We start from the raw sequence: 21133 nt of genomic DNA, 5'->3' as shown, positions 1-21133 counted from the left end.
AGGGGAACTTTTTGCAGTCAAAAGCAAGTATCCTTTATCTTTCAATAGAAATGGAGTAGCGCACTAATCCTACTGAACTCTTTTTTTAAAGAATGGATTTTTGTGCAGTAGGTGAGTTCTCAGAAGAATGAGTTGAATTATTTCTGGTTTAATAAGGTTGACTATTCCCACTTTTGGAGTATTCTGGTATATATTTTTGGTGCCATTTACCTTTTCCGCTGTTATGGCTGCCTAAGATAACCTACAGCAATGAGGATGAGGAAAAATATGTGGATTTTAAACAGTAGGGTTTCATTATCGTGATAATTGAGAGGACCAGTCAGAGATCTTAAAAGAGCAACGATGAGCTTTGGAGCAAACTTACTTAAATGAAGACAGCAGTGTACACTAATACAATTTTTTAGACCAAGTCATGGTCGTGTTTATTTGTTGCATAGGTAGGAGGATGTCTTAACATTTTAACTTTTAAAAGGTTAGTAATGTCTGGAAAGGCGACAAAACCATTTACAGTTTTTCTTGTAGGCTTTCATATTTTTGTTTCTTAAGGGAGTTGAAATGATTAGTAATGAAGTTATATCTCTAGATAGCATTGGGTAAACTTGATCTATATTACTAAAAAACTCAGTAAGTATAGCTGTTGTTCATTGAGTGCTGCTTTACCTATATTCTCTCACCTTTTGGGTGAGTTGACGTTAACATCTAGAAGTGAGTAAATTGAGGCATACAGAGGTGACCAATTTTACAGGTCCAGAAAGTGGCTGTGTTATGATTTGTTTAGATTTTCAGTTCTCAGTCGTGTTCTGCCCAATTAATTTAAAGGGCAGGTGTAGAGGTTTTAAGTAGGAGTATCTGTCGTTAGTGTTGGTGTTGAGACTTTGATTAGTGATATTTTTTGCACTGGGACCCAGTATACTGGAAAAAAAGTTTCTTGCTTTTATTACATCCCTGGCACTCGTCTCTGGTTTGTTCCTTCTCTTGTGTTCTCTTCAGTAATCTACCGGCTGCTACATTGACTTTATGGCATATTAAACACTGATCTGTAGTGTTCGCCAGGCAACACTTAGTTTCTCTGGATGGCTTCAGAGGCCACTATTGTGGTCTGTTTTTGGCTGAATGAAAAAAATGTTACGGTGCCCTTTGTTTTCTAGGTTTACTACCAGTGATAATAGACAACACTTAGAAAAATGTGTGTCAGGAGAAAAATTGTTTTGAGAGGATTCATTGTACAGCAAAGTAGTATCAACCATTTTCATAGCATAGAATAACATTTGACTTTTGACTATATAATGAATAGACTGTTGACACTAGAAAAGTCTTTTGGAATAATTTCATTTTTAGACAAGTCTCCTGAACTTAAAAGTTGAACATATTTTTTACTATAATTTGTTGATCTAGCTAGTTATATTTATTCTCTTATAAATTGAAAAGTTCAATTTTTTTTAATCCTAATGTGCATTTTCCATCATATCGACCTTTTTCAAGCTTTAATTAGGTGCAGTGCTATGCCAGGTAGCTTCTTTTATAATTTGTATTAAAGGATAATACAATTTGTGCTTTTAAAAATGCATATTTTTTTTTAGTGCAGAAACTCTTATTTGCACTCTACACTGTAGAAACATTTTTTGGGGTCTTAAAATATATGCTAATTGTGCAAGAGTTTATTCATGGTTACTTAATTTTTAGTGTCACAAAATGATATTATTGGGCATCTTTAGAAAATAATATTTTTAACTTAGTACAGATCATAATAGCAAGAATTTTTATTTCTGTTCTTCTTTAATAGTGTGTGCTCCATGTGTATCATGTCAAAGAAATTAAGAGGAAATTTATGGAAGTAAAAGATCAAGATTGTGTAATTTTTAAACCATTGTATATGATAATTGTAAAAACACTTTCTTTGAAGAAGTGAAGAAAGAAAAAAAGAATTTGGGTAGACCCTGCCAGAGGGAAATTTTCCTGGATTTGTAGGGAAAGGATTGAAGATCAAGTCTTGGCTTTCCTGGTTAATGTTGGAAATGTCAAGGGTTCTTTTTAAGTCTCAGTATCATGTCAGACCAGAGGATCTCAGTAGAGAAATTCTGTTATACCTTCTAGTTCTAAAACTAATTTCAGTTAATTTATACTTTTGTTAAGGTATAAGTAAGAGTGAGTATAAGGAGTCACAAATTAATTTTCTTGGAATTTTACTTTAATATTGAATGTTGATATTGTTAACCTAAAATTTCAAAGGTGTAATAATTGGAAAAGATGAACAAATATTCTGTATTTTTTGGATGGAGAGTATTTTCTTTTAAAAAGTATATGTGGATTCATTGAAATTATTACTTTCATTTCCTTAAGAAATTAAACATTTTTATTAACATCTTTGAAAACTACTTGAAAATACGTATCAGTATAAATTTTTTATTGTATCAGTGGATTTAATGTAATTTTTAAGCATCTTTTTTTCTTTCCCTCAGTACTGTGGATCGAACTAAGGACCTTGCACTTGTGAGGCAGGCGCGGCGCCACTGAGCTAAATCCCTGGCCCTGATTTAATGTAATTTTTAACTTTGGGATGTTATATTAGGTACCATGTTGAAAAATAATGGTACATGTTTATGAAGCATTTGATTTAATAGATTTATAGTAGTTGATTTAAATAATCTATACGTCAGCTCTTAAGGTTTTTTTTCCCCTTAAGGAGATTTAGTGTTTAAATCTAGTTACTGCTGACTCTGTTCTACTTTGGTGAGTTCATAGAAAAAAAGCACTAAGTTTATAATCTGTCTTCCAGGAGTCAGCTGAAAGTAAAAGGAAGTAAAAGAAAAAAAAATCACTTGTCTATGTAAAAGCTTTTTCCAGAACTGAACAAATTATATTTCTATGCCATTTTCTTAATCTTATGAAAAAATAAAACAAAAGTTCATAACAAAATAATGGAGATAATAGTTAACATACTGGATATCATTATCTTTAAAGTGTTACTCAGAGTACAGTGTATAAACAAAATGATTTTCTTAGAAACAGCACAAAACTTTCTTTTCAACAACTAAGAAAAATTAATAGTATAAATGAAACAAATTAGCATATATAATTGTATACTCTACAGTATAGTTTTTGGCTATTCAACAAAATCATTTTGGGTGTGATTAGGTAAATATGAGGTTTTGAAAGGTCTAAGTTACTGTGCAAGATATTTTTCTATACGTAAAATGTCAAGTGCTTTTGTGGTTAGGTAAATATTTAAAAATTCTGTGGCCTTAATGGCCATAAATATTAAAGTGTTAGTTTTATTTGAAAAAGGTGTACGTATGTAGTGTGAAGACTTAAAAAATGTTTTTAAGAAGTGTGGTTGTTTACCTCCTGCTGCAAAGCATACCCCACTGTGAATTTCTTTAATAACAATGTAGTCTTTTTGAAATTTATTTTATGGCTTCAGTGAGTATTTTATTTTAATTTCATGTTACCATTTTGTAGTAATGGCAGCCTACATAATAATAGTATGTTGTATTTTGTAAGTACTGTGTGTACTCTGGCATCAGAATTATCTTTTGAAACACAAATTTAACCAAGTCATTTGCCCAGTTTTAAAAATGACTCCTGGCTTTTCATTGTCCACAAGATAAAGTTCATGCCCTTGATCGTTTCTTGAAAAGTCCTTCATAACCTGCTTCTACCCTTTTCTGTTTTGATTTTTAGAAAGCATTTTAGGACTTATGGATTTCTGCCTTCCTAGATCCATCCCTGGTTCTAGCTTTCTGGGTGCTGCTTATTGTTATTGGGCTTGTTTTTTCTTTTTCTTTCACCATTTATATTGGTTGAAATTAAGGAAAAAAAAAAAAGAACTCTTTGGATAGTTAACTGATACTCAATATACTGTGTAAGCTTAGTACAAAACTTCATTAAATTAGAGTTGACCATATTTAAGAATAAAAGTTGAGAAGTCAGATGAAGTAATGTTGATGTGTAGTAGAATATTTTAATTATATTACACGAGATAGTAACATTTCTGTAATTTATGTTTCCATACACTGAGTGAAAGGCAACCATAAGTAAAACTTCAGTTTGTTTTCATTGTCGTCAGGCTCTTTGTTCTTCCTCAGTGGTGGGTTCTTTTCTCATCCATTTTCTCCTTTCCCTTTTAATAATCAGGTCAGTCTGTTTCCCTATCACACTCTTAGGCCCTTCTATACCATATCCAAAGCAGGAAGAATTTATACTTTGCTGAAAGGCTTATTTTAATATATATATGTATAGAGGATATTGGAGAGATTTAGAGTTTCATGGAAATTTGCTCATTACATTGAAAGGAAAGAAATTGAATTTCTGAGAAATAAAATATTGGCTTAGAGTTATACTGTGAGTTATTGTGAAAACAAGGCCAAAACCTAGGTCTGGACTTCTGGTCCACTTACTTTCCATGAAGCACACATGTACCTGTAGTCCTAGTTTTGCCAGTGTCTTCAATTACATAATAGAAGGTTGTGTCTTTGGTTAAGGCGCGGGCACCTGTGTGTGTGTGTGTGTGTGTGTGTGTGTGTGTGTGTGTGTGTGTGTGGCTGGGCATTGGAGGAAAGGGGAGAGAGAGTTAGTAGGGACTCTTGAAATCACATTGTTCATAATAATGACCTTAAAGATAAACTTGATATCTGGTATGGTTATTTCGAGATGTCAGGATGTAACTGGTCTCAAACTCAAGTGCCTTTAGGGAGCAGGCACATAATATACGAATATGTTGAGGAAGAAGAGGAATACTGGGAGGGATGTGAACCACTTTGCCTAAAGGCATTCCATCTAAACAAAACAAATGGAACAAGCCAAACTTTAGAACTGGGTTTTGTCTGCGGGTAGTTCCTAACAGTTTGTAACACTGAGTTGGTGGTGTTCACCTTGTTATTCACAAACTGTACCATGCTCTTTTAGAAGCTTGTTCTTAGAACTTCAAGCAGAAGTATCTATCTTCCAGTTACTTTATTTATTTTTACATCCTAGAACCTTTTCTGTAGCATTCATTTTTCTAGGATGTAATTTATCTTTGCAGACTTTTTCTTTCTCCATCACCTATGGTACATTTATTGACCCCTTCCTACCTCAGATTTCATGCAACTTGGATACAGCACATTTTAAATTTAAATTTAAATTTTTGATGAGAAATGTCACATAAGACTGTACATATGTATATTTTTATATGATTCCAGGAAAAAATGAAAAAAAGTCACATACTACTTGTTTGCTTTGGTGGCTTTTCTCTTCTCATACCTCCTGCATCCTTTTCTGCCCCAGAGGTTTCAGCTGTCTTCTGAGTTTTTTGCTCCTGTTTGTTCCTTTGCTTAGTTTTATACTTAAAAAGCCCCATAAATGTACCCCTAACTAATGTTATTAGTGTTGTCTGCTTTTGAACTTAAGATAAATAGAATCATACTATATGCACTCTTCTGTTTTTTTCCCCTTTTTTCTTTGACAGTTTCTGAGATTCATCCATGTCGATGTAAGTAGCTGCAGTTCATTTTTTCAACGCTTGGTAGCATGTTATTATATGTTCATGGTAAATTGCTATATTCCTTTCACTGTTTATGGAGCCTTGGCTGTTTTCTAGGGGTTTTTTTGTGATTATATATTGGTGGGTGCAAGGTGTGCTTATAGTCAATGAAACTACTGTGTGTATGGCAGATAGAGTAATAGCATCCAAAAAATGCCCATGTTCTAATACCTTAAATTTATATGTTACCTCACATAGCAAAATGGATTTTGCAGATGATATTAAGGATTTTGAGATGGGGTTACCCAGGATTATCTGAGTGGGTCCAATGTATGTTTGTTTTTTTTGAGACAGGGTCTTGCTATGTAGCCCAGGCTGGCCTTGAATTTATGGCAATCCTCCTGCCTCAGGCCCCCAAATGCTGGGATTACAGGTATGCGCCACCACATGATTAAGTCCAGTGTAATCACAAAGGTCTATAAAAGGTGGAGGAGAGGGGCAAAAGAGTTCCAAAAGGAGAGTCAACAATATAAGTAAACCAGTATGGTAGCACACACCTGTAATCTCAGCACTCTGGGAGGCTGAGATAGGAGGATTTGACTCATTAGCTTGAGTCTTGTCTGGGCAGTTTACTGTGTTTCAAAATAAAAAAATGGATGGGGATATAGCACAGTGAGAAGGCCTTGAGTTTAACCCCCAGTACTGCAAAAACAACCAACCAAGCAACCATATATCAGATACATGATTTGTAAATCTTTTCTTTCATTTTTGTGGGTTGTCTTTCACTCTATGGATAGTGTCCTTTGATGTGTAAAATTTTAAATTCAGTTTTCTTCTGTTGCCTGTGGTTTTGGTGTCATATTACGTCTTTGCCAAATTCAGTGATACGAAGCTTTCTTCTTATGTTTTATTCAAAGAGTTTCATAAAAGTTTTAGCTCTTATATTTAGGGTTTTGATCCCTTTTGAGTTAATTTTTGTGTATGGTGTAAAGAAATAGTACAAATTCATTCTTTTGCTTGTGGATATTCAATTTTCCTAAGACCATTTGTTGAAAAAACTGTCCTTTGCCTATTCAGTAGTGTTGGTGCTTACTGAATATTAATTGAACATATAAATATATATTATATATTCGTGTATAAGAGTTTATTTCTGGGCTCTCTGTTCTGCATTGGTTTGTTTTTGTCTATTTTATGTTGGTGTCACACTGTTGTGATTGTGGCTTTATAATATATTTTGAGATTGGGAAACTTAAGATCTCAAACTCTTGTTCTTTTTCAGGATTGCTTTGGCTGTTTGGGGGTCCTTTAAGATTCCATATGAATTTTAGGATTTTTTGATTTCTACAAAAAACATCATTTGGTTTATTTATTTTTAAGCCTGGGAGCTTGCTTATGCTAGGCAAGTGCCTTACCAGTGACCCATACCTCCAGCCCCTGTGTTTCTTTTTATGGTTATTGTGAAACAGAATATATAACCAAATTTGGTGTCCTGACCGTTTTTGAATGTACAGTTAAGAAGTATTAAGAATATTCACGTTGGGCTGGGGATTTAGCTCAGTGGTTTCGCCACCTGCTGTGCAAGCGCAAGGACCCAAGTTTGATCCCCAGTACCAAAAAAAAAAAAAGAATATTCACGTTATGAAACAGATCTCCAGATCTTATTTTTCTTTTGGGACTGACTTAAGCTGTAATCCAGTGGTGGTGAACCTATGGCATGTGTGCCGCAGTGGCTGTTACCATTGAAAGCTCTAAAAAGTTTGCCATCACTGTTCTAAACGGATTAAACAACAAATTATTTTCCTCTTCTTCAAGCCCTTCGTAGTAATACCATTCTACTGTGTTTCTATGAGTTTGACTATTTTAGATACCCCTTATAGGTAGTATTATACAGTACTAATCTTTTTGTGATTGGGTTATTTCACTTTGTTAATCATCATTGGAATTTTGATAGGAATTACATTAAATCTATAGATTGCTTTGAGTATATTGGTATCTTAATAAGTTTTCAAATCAATAAGCATGGGATAGCTTTCCATTTATTTGTGTCTTAATTTCTTTCAGCAACATTTTGTAGTTTTCAGTGTATAAGTTTTTCACTTCCTTCATTATTTTATTCTTTTTGGTGCTATTGTAAATGGAACTTTTTAAAATTTTCTTTTGAACTGTTCATTGTTGTCATACAGAATGCAGCTGATTTATGGGATCATATGTCCTGCAGCTTTGTTATATTTGTTTATTCTCATAGCTTTGTGAAATTTTCAGTCTTCAATTAGTTTTTGGTCTGTATTAATGCTGCATATGTAGACTGAAGCAAAATTACCTCTAGAAAGGAAGTGAACTAAAATGGTCTCAGAAAAGCAAAAAAGTGAGAGTTTTATGATCAAAAGTACATACTCAGGGAAAAGAACTAAGACCAAGAAAGAATGCTAATGATAAATATATTGGCAGAATTAAACCAACATTGGTGATGTAAAACATTAACACTGAGGGGAGAACAGACTAGAACCAAATACTACAACACAGCATTTATATTAGATGGAAATTGAGAATAGTGTGCTTAAAAAAGTGTATTTCAAGAGGAAGGTTAAGAGTCTGACTTCCAAATTTGTTGTATTTAGACAGATAGTACATAATTAGACAGCTGCTGAAAGAATAGATATTGAATGGTAACTTTCAAATAAGTAAAGGGGAAAAATAAGATAAAGGAAGAACAAAAATTAACAGAAAAAGGTAGGAGATGGATGTGAGGAAACAAGAAAAATATAGAAGGCATATAAAATATAATAGAAATAAATGCAAATACTGTATATCAGTCATCACAATAGGTCACAAAGCTGTAGTTGAAAGAATAGAGGTTATTCATTCAGATTAAAAAGCATGCCTCTTTAGAGACACATAGAAAGCTTGAAAATTAAATATTGAAAAAAGGGTACAAAACAAATACTTGAAGATTCTTGATAACAGACTAATGGAGACAAACTAGGTAAAAACTTTATACTAGAGAAAAAATAACATATAATTATGAGAGATTTACAAGCCAGGCATGGTGACACACACTTATAATCCCAGCATTTTGGAGGCTGAGGCAGGAGGATTGCTGAGAGTTTGAGGCCAGCCTGGACTACATAGTGAGTTCAAGGCCACTCTGAGTTACATAGTGAGACCCTTTCTCAAAAAAACCAAGCAAGCAAAAAATACTAAAAGAAAACAAAACAGACCAAGAAAAGATTTACTTCAGCAGAATGACAGATTTCTAAATTTATAGGATATATATATGTATATATGTCTTTGTCTATCAGTTTATATGTCTGTATATATACACATGCATTCATCCACAATAGAAAAATTTTTTTGTGTATACATTTTACTCATATCTTTAATTCACTCCCATCACATTAGTATGCATTAATTCCCACTTATCTGCAGTTTTGCCTTCCATGGTTTCAGTTCCTGTGTTCAACCATGTTCCAAAAATAAATGGAAAATTTGTAAGTTTTAAGTTGCACACTGTTCTGCATAATGTGATAAAACTTTGTACTGTCCTACTGTGTTTTACCAGGATATGAATCATCCCTTTGTTCAGAGTGTCCATGCTATATATATTACCCTTCCATTAGCTACCCTTCCATTAGGTACAGGTACTTAATAGTTATCTTTTCTATCAAATTGACTGGCTTAATATCCTAGTGCTTGTGTTCAAGTTACCCTTATGTGATAGCCAAATGCTGTTTCACGTTGCCTGTGACACTCACTTCATTTCATCTATTCATGTAAACTATGTCATATAAGAAGGGTGAGTACAGTACAATAAGATAACTTAGAGTTCACATTCACATGACTTATCATGGTATATTGTTAGAATTATTCTATGATATTATTAGTTATTGTTGAGAAATCTTTTAGTGTGCCAAATTTATGATAAAATTAAATTTTATCATAGATATGTATAGAAAAAAAACAGTCTATCTGTAGGGTATTATATATAGTACTACCTATAGTTTCAGGCATCCACTGGGGGCTTGTAATGTTTCCTGTGTGGGTTAGGGGAGACTAATGTATTATATTTTATTTATACTGTCATAATTGCTCTCACAAGTATTCTCATTTTGAACATAGTGTGCTAGGAGTTGTGGGAGAAATAAAAAGATGAATAAGACATAGTTTTATCCTTATGGAATTTATATCTAGTTGAAAAAGTTGTGTAAAGTATGAGACAAAATTACATTAATGTTGTATTTCCAGGCTGAGTGGAAGGCAAAAAAGTGGTCTCTTTTTTAGTGGGGGTATATTGGAAGCCTTCATGACAGAAGCATTTGAAGGCTATATTGAACTTAAGTGGAGAAAGCTATTAGGACTAATAAGCTATTGGAAAGTAAAGAAAGTTGATGATGTTGTGGAAATTAGAATGAATAGCTACTAAGTTAGGAGTGTAGAGTTAATATAGGAATGTTACCAGAAAAAGACTGGAATTTTTTGAGAGTAATATGTTTGAGGGTAATATGAAGATCTTGAAGGCCTAAATTTTTGGGTTTATTTTGTATTCATGGAAAATGTTGGAAGTTTTTCCAGAAGAGGAGAGACATTTTTCTTATTTTAGGGAGATTACTGAAAATGTGAAGAATAGATAAGAGAATCAAATGACTAGAAGCAGAGAGGCTGTTATAGTCATTGATGTGAGAGATTGAGAACAGTAAGAGTGGAAAGGAAGTATGAAGATATTTCAAGTCTAGGTGTCTGAAAGGTAAGTGGTGTCATTAGCTAACATGAAGAAATTGCAAAAAGGAAGTGTTTAGTAGAAATGATAACTTGATTTTACTAATCTGTCATGTTGTTTTGATATATATTATGCTTGATATCTAAATGGGATGTAAGTTCCTTGGGTATGAGGATAAAATATTTGTAGTTAGAGTTTTTCATATATATTTTGGAGTTCACCATGGATTTCTATTATATTTATTTTATTGTCATTTTTTGGTAAGATTTCCATGTTAACCTGGCATGAAAGAAAAAACAAAACAAAACTGGGGCCGGAGATTTAGCTCAGTGGTTCCACCGTCTGCCTCACAAGCCAAGGACCTCAGTTTGATCCCCAGTACCAAAAAACCAAAAAAAACCTCCAAAAAACTGTGGGTAGAGATTTCCTCCTATCTTGGTATTGTCATTAGTAATGAACAGATTTGCATGAAAGTGAAGCCAGATTGCTTGTTTGATTGGCATCTCTGCGACATATAGAATTTGGGACAAGTTGTTTTATATCTGTTTCCATGAGTGTGAATTGAGGGTGATAATTGTATCTGTCTCATTAATGTGGGATGAATGTGATAATGAGATATCATTGTGAAGATGAGTTAAAAATCTGTAAGATGTTGGAACAGTGTCTGACACCTGGCAACTTGTCAACAGGTTAGTTATTATTATTAATAGTGGAAATTTTCATCTTTAAATTACTTGGTAGCTTATGTAAAATTACTTTACAATTAATAGTAAATTTTTTTTGCAACCATAGTTTTCACATAGTTGCATGGAATATACATGATTTAACAACTGAGCCTAGATCTTTTCTCCCTTTCTTCCTTCCTCCCTTCCTTTCCTCTCTAGACAAAATTGAGTCACTTCCTTCTGTGTTGCACTTCATAATCTCTATTGTATTTGTGTTGGCAGCAGGTCACTATTACTTCTGTATTTTATGTTCATTAAATGCAGGGACATTATTTTATTTACTTTTCGTCTCTGGTGCTTGGCCTATACAAAATAGTGTAATGAATTGAATTATTGCATTAACTGTTACTCTCATTATTATTTTACGTGATGTTTTCTCCCTACTTAGTAGATAGTAGTTATAATTCCATCATTGAAAATGACTTGAGGAAGAGAATGCCTAAGGAATAACTTCTTGAAATCAAAATCTAGCAAAGGGAAGCTTCTCTTAGGAAAATGTCTGACTATAGGTGAATCATAAAAGAATAGTGAAAGTTGAGAGAATGGAGACTAATGTAGAATACTGTGGGCAGGAGTTGCCTCTTTAAAAATAAGGAAGAAGCATATAATGATAACTTGAGGTGAGACCATAATGATGCAATAGTATTGTAAACAATTTTGACATTACTTTTTCAGATATGGCTTCCAGAAAAAGCATAACAATTGGTTCAAAATTCCTAGGTGTTTGGTTCTCAACAAGTTATGATAGAACATTTTCAGTGCTTAAATTGAAATTTTTATTTCTAGGGAGAAATTTACATTCTGGTACAAACTTACTAATTTTTATAGCACAACCAAGGATCAAGATAATAAACTAGTAGTCATAATTATCTAGCAGACACTAGAAATACGATTATTTTAAATTATATTCTTGACAGATAACTGACAGAAAGTTTCTTTTTACAAATAGTACATTTTTAGTTTAAAAGATTTTTGCTGTGACTCTTTCTCAGATGTTTACCCCTTTTTCTGCTTATTGAACAGATATTGATGAAAATAATTTAAATCCCTATCCTTACTGTCTTACTGTGCCCATGATATAAAGTGGTTTTAAAAAAGATTCTTTGCCTATAGTACTACTAAATGATAGATCTTAGATTTTTTACCTGTTCTTTAATATGTAGTTATTTTGCCTGATCTTTGCTGTAAGCAAAAGTTAGTTTTTACTGTTATCAATCTTTAACAGACCTCTTCTCTCTTGGCTACTGATTATCAACAGAGGGTCAAGAAAGTAGTTATACAAGCTAATTGGAAATGGCTGTAAATAAAGGAAAGGCCTGAAAGTTTCTCACGAATAGTGTATGAACTTTGTAACATCTATTTTGACTGTGCAGAGAGCTCTTCTTTTATTTTGGAAAAGAACCTCTGAATAATGGAGGTTGTTAGCCATATTTTAACACAGCAGCTAAAATAGGTTTTTTCTTTTCTTTCTTAGTGTAAGGTATACCATATGTACTATAAAGTGAACAAATTGTTGAATGAACTTTTACATTCGTATACACCTACAATTACCATTCAGATAAAAATATGCAATATTCCCAGCAATGTAATTGGCTTCCTCATGATCTTTCCTAGTTGATGTCTTACACCCTATAATGCCCACAGTTCTGTCTTCTGTTTTAATTATTCTTATCCTAATCAGTTTTGCCTATTTTTAAACCTTTACAGAAACAGAAATTTGACTGTCATACAATTTCCTTGTGTCAGGAAGCATTATTACTTTTTGTTTTTGTTATTTTTTTCTTTTACTTTTTTTGCTTTTATACATAAAGATGTATTTATTATCTTTATTCTTTTTTTAGCTGCTCATCTATTATTTCAAAGTAATACTCAAACTCGTACCAGGACACATAATAGATAATAAAGAAAAAGAATATTAGAAAAAGAAAGGTTTTATGCATTTAGAATTAACTGCATTACTAAAAAAAAATCAAAATTAATAATTAGCTTCATAAGAATCTTTAAGAATTATATTTTTAAAAAATTGTAATAAAAAGCCACACATAACCAATTGTATGATTTATTTTTTTAAAAAATTGAAACTAAGATTTTTCTAATAAAGGGAAGAATTCATAAAATAAATCATACTCTGGTTATATGTTAATTACCACATTTTGTACAACGTGTTATGCTTAACATGTATTCAGTAACTATGAATAATTAACATTTTTGATTTTAAAATCCCAATCACTCATCAGTGTTGTAAATCTACATATGTTGAAATAAATACCCCAAATAAGTATATTTTAAAAAGTGAAGTCTTTAACAATGTTTATATTGATCATTCCATTTACATACAAATGGTAGAGCAAATAAAATGACATTACTGCTAGTTTCCACTTAATTTCTTCATAATGTGGCTGTCTGGTGTTGCATTAGTGAAGATACTTTCTACAACTACATGGGTATTCCAGAAATTATGGTGGATTACTTTACAGCAGCCAAGATCATCAACAGAGAATCCTTAATGTCGGTAGTGTTCATCTGTTTCAAAAAGAGTGTTGTTTTTATATGGTCCAAAAAATGCCACACTGGTGATGGCGCAGTAAAGTCAGCCCAGTAGCCTTCTGTTCGAGGAGCATAGCAAATTTTCTTAGCACCATTAGTGAACTTTTCTAAGAGCACTTCTCTTTCAAGTTCTACATCTTCACTCCAGTCATGTCATACTTAGTTTTCTGGGTTAAGTCAGAATCATTAGTTGGCTATTAGCCACTTCTGGAAATAGTGATTCAAAGTATCTTCGCAGCAGTTCTGGACATGTTTGGATTGCACACTCAACTCTGGCACTTTCAAAGTAAGTTTCTGGACTGTTAATTTCTTGTTCTACAGGTGTATCATTACCCTGAAATTCGTTTACGTATTGCACCATCACAAACTCATGTCTTTCAGTTGATAAAGGTTCTGCTGGAACATAAGGCAGAGTTTTATGAACCTGGCTTTTCTTCTGTGCAACAGTCCCATTGAGGTGACAGTCAAAGCCTATGTTCCTGGGAAGCTGGAAATGCTGATCTGAGGTCCAAAAGGTCCCATAGTTTCATCAGGCCACACTGTTTGAGAGCATATAACTGGGGGGGCAGTGGCCATATGAGAGTCATCAAACCTGAAGATCCTGTTGTTGAAAAGGCTTTTGGATTGACAACTCTTTTAACTAAAGAGCAAAATCCTGGGAGACAAGAAGCCAGTCTGGCCCTGTTACAGAGCACAATCATATTGGTGTGCGTGAGTAATATCTTTTGGTCTTGTTTTGTAGAATTTTAGTCATTTCCTGTACTGGAACTGATTGGCCATTCCTAGTGGGGAAAACAGACACAGTCTTTTCTTTTGTAAAGCAGTCCAAGAGCAGAGGCCAGAGGATGTGTGAATTTGGAGGGGCTAACTCGGGCGGAAACCATCCGTACCAGTCACCAATCACCAGAACCGCCTCCAGCTGTCCCAGAACCTGACTCCTCAGCCATCAAAATGACGACCCCCAATTACTTTTGAAACATTCATATAATGTCTACTGTGGGCAAGAAATTAATGGTTTTGGAGATTCAGAGATGAATAAAAAATGTCTTGTCATCAGGCAACTTGGGGTCTAGAACAAGAAAATAGTGCCATAAAGGATGATATAAACAAAATACAGAAAAGGCTTAGGAAAAGAGTGGTACTGTGTCAGTGAAGGCCCTGGCAGAAAATAGGTGGCACTCTGAAGTGGGAAAGGATGATTTGTAAAAGAGTGTAAAGGGTTAAGGGAAATGAACATGATGTCTGGGGAGCAAATACAAGGACAGAATAGGGAGTTATCAAGACTCAGAATGGCTGATATAAAGGTTCATTTCACAGAAGGTGTGGCCTCTAGTAGAACATTGTTAACCAGAGGTGATTTTACTTGAAAGTTAAATACCCTACACTTTTATGTTCTTTCAGTGTTTCAGTCTCTTGCCTCTTTGTCCTCCACTGGCCGAATCTAACCAGGAGACAGAGGGGAAGGTGAGCTGTTGATAAAGGCAAAGCTTCTTGGGGCCACAGAACTGCAGAAAAGAGTAGAAGAATAGAATGTTCTTGAGGGGCAGATAAAATATCCACAACACTGTTGGCTTTTTAAAGACATAAGATGCAAATCTCTGCAGCAGTGGAAGAAGAGCCTTTTAGGAAGAGAGGTAGAGAAGTATTGAAATAGAGTATATACAAAAAATGGGAAGTATTTTAGATAGTTTGGATTATATATTATACAATGAAGAATACTGTAATAGGCCATAAAAATAAAAAGATAAGTTAGTATTTACAGTGAAGGCTACTTTAACATTTCCTATTCTATTCTTATATCATGGTGCTTATAAATGGAATTACTGCCTTCCATCATTAGAGGGAAGATAATGGATCAAGGTCTGTGTCTTAGCATCATTACCTGAGTGATTTACACACTGACCTACTACAAATGTACAAAAACCAACAGGCATTAGAGAGTAAGGCTTTCAGTTCAGAATATAAGTTTTGCAGTTGGGCTGTCAGCATTGGATTTCTGGCTCCAGTACTTTCCATCTTTTTTTTTTTTTTTTTCTGGTATGGAGATTGAACTCAGGACCTTGTGCTTGCAAGGCAGGCATGGCGCCACTGAGCTAAGACTACTTTCAGTCTTACAACCTTAGGCAAGTTATTGAAAATACCCCTCAGTTTTCTCATTTCTACAATAGCCGTAGTGATGATAACATGAAGTATTTAGCCTAGGGCCTAGAGAGTATTGTCAGTGAATGTTACCTAATTTGATTACATTTAGGAGAATATTATGTGTTCAAATATTTGGAAAACTGCCACATGAAACAGGGATTAAACTTCCTCTTTTCATGAGAACCAGTAGTTCTAAAAGTAGGACTAATGTGTGAAAATAATATAATCAGACAGATTCGGGAACCTGAGAAAAATCTTTTCATCATTTATAATTGTGTAAATGAGAGTAGGTTAACTCTGAAGATCATGATTTGGGTATCAATGGAGGTGTTGAGGGAGGGAAGACTAGATGTTTTAAAGTGTATTCATGCCTTAAATTGACAAAAGTTAGATGAAATCAGGATACTTTCCAACTACAGTAGTCTTATTACTATACTTGATCTTAGCCAAAAGGCTGAGAAGCGATATTATAGACTTAGTACTTTATTCTCCAAACCTGTGAAAATCAAAGCTCTGTGTAAGATGAAATATGTTTGATTTTCCCTCTTTTACTTTTTGCAGATTTGATTCCTAACCTTCCAATGATAAAGTTTAAATGTCATCTTTTATTCTTTAACAATATTTATTGTGCACATAGAAATGAGCCAGACTTCGTTTTAGTTAATGTGCTTATGTTCTTGCCCTAATAGGGCTTTGAAAATTCTAGCAGGGGGAAATAGAAAATAAAAACACAGTGAAATGACTTCGGGTAGTTAAGTATTGTGATGCATGAAGAATGTAAAACAATAATGGGATGAAGGAATACTGGGGCCTAGGTTGTGGAGTTTGTGGAGTAGAAAGTGGTACTTCAGGTATGGTTCTCAGTGAAAACCTCTGTAAACAGGTAGGGTTTTATCTCACACATGAATATTGAGAAGGAGCTGGTCATTTTGGGGAAAGAACCTCCTAGGCAGAAGATAGCAAAGGCAGAGGCCCTGTGGTGGGAAAGAAGTTGGTGTTAGAAAGAAAACTGAGCAGCTGGAGAGTGGTAGGAGAGTGACACCTTGTAGACCGTGGTAGTGTTTACATTTTATTCTGATTGCATTCTAATGAGAAGTTGTAAGACAATTTTATGATATAATTTGTATTTTAAAAAGATTATTCTGTTTGTGGGCTATTGGGAGTAGCTAAAGTAGAAGCAGGAAGATAAGAGTCTGTTACAGTTGTCCAAATGAGAGATAAAAGTGTCTGTTCAAGTAAGAGATAATAGTGGTTTGAACTATGTCAGGTGACTTTTCCCCATTATCTCCCTTCTACTTCTGATTGATCCTCGATACAGTATCCTTTTAAAAATAGTTTATACTGTTTAATAATACTACTGTTAAAATATCTTTGCATCATTTTTTAATTAGGTATACAGTTGCCTTTCTAGATTTTGAGTTTTTTAAGCACAGGAATAATTGCATATCCTTCTTCAACATTTCTTACCCTGAGCATTATAGGTAATTAATACAAAGTTTTAAATTTAGCATTTTATAAATTTTCATTCATGAATTAATGGAAGTTACTTTTATCTGAACTCAGGACTTCTTACGGCTATTATAAATGGCACAAGCCCATTATATAATTTTTAAATTATTATTATTATTATTTTTGGTACCGGGGATCAAACTTGGGACCTTGCGCTTGCAAGGCAGGCAGGGGAACCACTGAGTTAAATCCCTGGCCCTCTATGTAATTATAATAATATAAGCTAGATTTGAGTTGGGATAAAAAATACTTCTCCATACTTAACAGAGTATACTATTAATGTTTAGTTAAGGAAAATATACTAAGAAGAATTGTGAAACCTACAATTTCTTCTTGTTAGAGGCAAAAAAATTAAAAAGACATAGTAAAATAAAACCAAGCACTAGTTTCATGGATGTATTATCATAAATTGACAAGATTGAAGTTTATTTTTTATATAACAACAGGGCACACATTTAGACTGTGGATCTTTCATGGATTCCTTCCTTCATATGCTCTGACGTCTCCTTATTGTCTTGTCTTCAAAGACTATGGAAACAAGAAAAAATACTATCAGTGATTAGTACAGTTTGGCTAGGCCCTAGAATTAATTTGATACTGTTGAAACAGTGGTCCACTTTTAAGGTGTAGAAGGATGACCACGACTTTTTTCCTTGAAATATTTGAGACATCATTCTTAAGTTTAAGTGATAGGAAAACATCTAACTTTTTTTGTCATTGAGTGAAACTTAAAAGAGAAAGCTAAAGACCGACTTATTATTGTTCTTATTTTAAGTTGTAAAATACCTTAACATTTATTTAATTTAAAAATATATGTTTCACTTGTTAACTGAAAGTATCATTCTTTTATTAAAATAAAAAAATACCCCAAATTCAAGCTTATTATGTTAGCTCTAATGGTTCCTTTGGTAACTGGATGCTTTTGTTAAATTTGAGCAAAATATCTTCCAAATATCCTTATGTTACTTATAGATATGAGAATGAATAAATCAAATACTTTTCACAGAAGTTAAGTCATTTTAAGGTGCTTTTTACTAAAGTGAAATTCTGATTTGTGAGAAATATTGTCATATAGTGAAGATACAAAACTTTATAATGAGAAAAATTACTAATTTCTGACTCCCTAAATGTTTATTTAAATAATGTATAGCAAATTTATAACATTATATTGAATTGATTTGAATTATTTGAATCTTGAAATAGAGTGTGGAAGTTTTATTCTGAAGTATATAGGTTTGAAAACCATTCAGTTGAAAGCAAGTGGAAATATGAAGCAGTGTTGCTAAACACTAGAAAACATGGCATTGTGCTCATTTAATATCAAGCATTGAACTTCTGAATATTTTCCTGGAAATTTGATTGATTTTGCTGTCACCCACGGGTATTTCAAAACCACTTGATGTATCATAACAGGGCTGAACCAAGAGGAGATAGAAGTTCCTGAAGGAACTTTCCAGCTTGACCCAGAATTTGAAATAATGCATTAATGGAACTGAAAAATAGTTCAGGGGTTGCTAGTGTTTCTTTTCTTTTCTTTTTTCTGTACAGGGGATAGAACTCAGGACCTCATCCTTGCCAGGCAGGTGCTGTGCTTGGGTTACTGTTTCTATTTTAATTTGCCTAACAAACATTTCTTTTGCCTCTTCTTTCACAGATCAGATGGCTCACATCTAATTCAGTTGATTATTATATAATTGATTAGCATATGGCATTAAGATTTTAATTCTAAAGGTTAAATGAATGCTAATTGGAACTACTATTAGGGATTTACTCAGATCACATAATTTCCTTTTTTGGAAAAATATGTTTTAACATTATATATATTTTAATATATTTTACATTTAAAATGATTCTGAATAGATGAAAATATTGTTTTCTAAATTTACGTTTAGAATCTTATATCTATGCTAGTAACTTCAAAGTAGGAATTTTCATTTCATTTCATTGAAATTGTGTTACAGTGATGTTCTGTGTAAAGAAATTCAAAATTTCATTTTCATTTTTATTAACGATAGGGAAAACATGAATGTTTTCAAGAATTTAGAGATTTGAATTTGCATGATTTTTCATATAACAATCTGCCAATCCTTTGTTAACTGGAATTTTCAGAACATCAAAAGAGTTGCATGTTTTTAAGCTTGGAGAAAAGTGTACACTGAATCCTAGCAACTGAAAGCAAATGAACATATGTCAGTATCTGTATGTAAGTGGTAACACTTATGTCAGCAGTTTGTCCTATTTGCTTAGGAACCCTTGTTTAGTAGTGTGTTTACAATGAGGTCTTTCAGTGGAGCAGGGCTATTTGACTGAATATGTACTCCATATTGTTTGTGCACATTTAATACAGGCATCTTTACTGTTATTTGTTATTGACAGTCTTATTTTCTTTCTCAAAAGTGTTTTATTTGTTCTTCTTTGTTAACTACCAGTAAGCTGTTGGCTTTGTGATTCTAATCATGGTGTCTTTGTGTAGCACACTGAATGTGATTCCAGATAAGTTACTGAATTAAATCTACATGGCTGATGAGCCACATGATTTCTTTTGGAGAGAAGTTCAAGCTATTAGAAGTGGAATTACTTTTCTTAATAGTTACTATCAAAATTATTTAATCAATTTAAAGCATATCATTGGGCACTAAAATGAAGTTCATTTATTTCAAGTATTACTTTTGTTGTTGTTTTTGTTGTGGTTCTTATCTGCTGGCAAAGTGCAGTAGACAGTTATTTTAGAAATGGCAGGTCTGGAGTTTGGAAAGAGAGAATGAGGCCACAAGTACATTTTAGAAGTTACTCAGTATGTTTTTTTATATGCTTCTGAGGATTTAGTCCTTGCAATTTATGCAGGCTGCAAGATTGGCATCTTCTTTGCCTGTGGTGTTGATAATTTATTTACTAGATTCTAGAGGGAGAATTACTTACTTAGAAGTTCTTAGTTGAAATTTGGGAATGGATGAGATTGAAAAACAAGTATAGATGGACCTTTAAAAAATTAAGGACACAATAACTAAAGGAAATAACATTCATTGTGTAGGGTTTTAGGAGAAAGGTGAAGAATGTGTGACATACTTACATTTAGTGGTTGGCCTGACAGAGAAGAGCCGGTGAAGACAGCAGAGTACAGAGCCAGCAGAGTGTGAGAGATTTACCACGAAGAGATTAAATTGAAACTCCAGGGTCTCTCACTTTCAAAAATTTCTTCCAAGGCTTTGGGAAGAAGGTGCTCATGCAGTCAGCTGTTACTGTGAAACTTCCAAAAGTGTTTTTGTTGTGGCAAAGTGGAACAGCTCAGTGCTATAGCCAAGTGTTAAAGCTCTGTGTTACAGCTCAAGTGCTACCACACCAGCAGTTTGAAGACTGGACAATCCAAAAATTATTCAAAGAGATGGAGAAACCTTTATTAGCTGGCTATCTCAGAGGAGTTTGTCCACTGCAAATTTGGAGCCCCAAATGGAAATGGAAGAAGCCTTACATAGAGATCTACAGAGGAGTGGGCCCACATGCTGGGCGAAGAGGGGCAGAGTTAACAGAACATTCTTGAAATATACAACAGCAAACATGCTCAGTTATAGAGGATTTTGATACATTGGGCAGGAACACCCTGTAGCTCAAATGGTTACATTTCTGGAACAACATTTTATAGAAAAAAAACATGGGGGGAGGGCAAAGACAAAGGCTTGCCCTATGCATTATTGCTCCATTATTTTAAGATTGTAATTTCTTTTAATTCTTTCATTTCATGTGGCATTGAAATGGGTGTAGGCAGCTTTGGGATTCAGATAAGGAAATTGAATTTGTGTTTACTTTTAGTTTGCCATATATTATGTGGTTCATGTTACTTCTGGTGCTTTTCAACTCACAATAGGGTTGTGTCCTGATAAACCCATTGTAAGTTGAAAATACTGTAAATTTAAAATAAATTTAATATGCATAACCTATCAAACATCATAGCTTAGCCTGGCCTACCTTAAATGTGCTTAGAATACTTAGCCTATAATTAGACAAAATCATTTAATATACAGCCTATTTTATAATTAA

General features: G+C 33.5%; 1 protein-coding gene and 1 pseudogene across 1 annotated transcript in view; one reads left to right on the top strand and one right to left on the bottom strand.

Moving 5' to 3' along the window:
• The window catches only part of Pde3b (phosphodiesterase 3B), a 155963-nt gene that overhangs the window by 1352 nt on the left and 133478 nt on the right, over positions 1 to 21133 (top strand). The gene's annotated exons all lie outside the window — the stretch shown is intronic.
• Positions 13108 to 14022, bottom strand: LOC147827982 (cobalamin trafficking protein CblD pseudogene; annotated as a pseudogene).

The sequence above is a fragment of the Heterocephalus glaber genome, unplaced genomic scaffold (assembly GCF_053883595.1).
Source record: "Heterocephalus glaber isolate CG9 unplaced genomic scaffold, H.glaber_assembly_v1.0 deba00001428, whole genome shotgun sequence".
NCBI lineage: Eukaryota > Metazoa > Chordata > Mammalia > Rodentia > Bathyergidae > Heterocephalus > Heterocephalus glaber.
This window is presented reverse-complemented; position numbering and strand designations above follow the sequence as displayed.